We start from the raw sequence: 1,431 nt of genomic DNA, 5'->3' as shown, positions 1-1,431 counted from the left end.
GACGGTTTATCCCCACCACTTTTCTCCATTTTGGCACAACACTTTAACCTCTACTTTGAACGCATGGACAAACAGCGTTTCTTATATAAGTAAAATTTAATTTCTAACGCTCATAAAGTTTCATTCATGATTGCTTCATAACCCTATTTTTAGGGAAATAAAGTGTACCCCCGCCAGACTTCTTTCACCGGTCGGTAAACGGGAACTTACTACTCGAAAAATAGGTGACGTAAAGTGTCATCGTTATCAGTACCTAGAAAAATGACTTGATTTATTGTGTAGGAGTTAGGGACGCACAGATCGGCTAGTGAAGGGTGAAGAAATTAATAATATACTCGTGGCATTTCTTACAGCAATTTATTAACAAATCTTTATTATGAATCGATGATTCAATTCATAAATACGCTTTCTTTGCACTGCCTTTTTTTGACGAAAGGACTGTGATATTTGGATGAAAAAAATTAAAACAAAGTATAAATTAATAGGGATCACATAAGTACACTTCCGTGCAAAAGTGTCCGAGCACCTCTAATAATACCTAATAATTAAATCTTAAAATCTATTTACAGGCCATGGAACTCACACATTAGAAAATTCACACGCAATCTTCCTTTTTTTTAAACTGACTTAAGATCTGATGAGGAAACCAGGTGTGTTTCCGAAACGCAATCGTTTCGATTTTTAAATAAATTCCAAATCATTAGCCTGGAAGATGTAATTATTAGATTCTGCTTATATTTATATATGTCAAAGCGAAAAAATTTCCTCTTTAAACAGTTGAATTCTCTGAAAATTCTGTATAAAATGAGCGCATGATAAAGCCAGTTTGTCTATTTTAAAAATAGATATTGCAAAAATAGTGTAAATTTCAACGTTTTTATTAAATTTTCAATAACTTCCATAATAACCCTGCAGGCTGAACGGCGCCCAAACGGAATTGCCCTGTGCCGTTTCTGTGCTGCTCATTTAAAGTTAATCAGATTTCAGTTATAAACGCCTGCAGAAGTTCCCTTGATAACCGCGACTAGGCTACCAAGAGCTCCAGCTGAATGGGATTAAAAATTAAAATTGGTAAAATTAAAATTGGTAAAATTTTAAAATTGCCGTGAAAAAGTTAGAAATTCAGAATCTGTCGGTTTCAATGATTTCAGATATCTAACTTTTACTTTTGCAATGTTTAACATTGGAATGAATATAACGTACCTCGTAAATGGAATGAAATACGCCAAAACAGACAACATTTTTAAATTCAACTCCAAAATAATATATTAGTATATAATTTATAATTACAAAGAATATATGAGAAAGTTCATAAATTAAAGAAAGAGTTAATAATTTTTAAAAAACTTTAAAAAGGATTCGGGTTGGTGGCAGTGAACTACAGTAAATTACTCTACCCGCCCGGTACGTGACGAATACAATAGAACTATT

The sequence above is a fragment of the Belonocnema kinseyi genome, chromosome 8, assembly GCF_010883055.1.
Source record: "Belonocnema kinseyi isolate 2016_QV_RU_SX_M_011 chromosome 8, B_treatae_v1, whole genome shotgun sequence".
Classification (NCBI taxonomy): Eukaryota; Metazoa; Arthropoda; class Insecta; order Hymenoptera; family Cynipidae; genus Belonocnema; species Belonocnema kinseyi.
Note: the sequence above shows the minus strand (reverse complement) of the source record.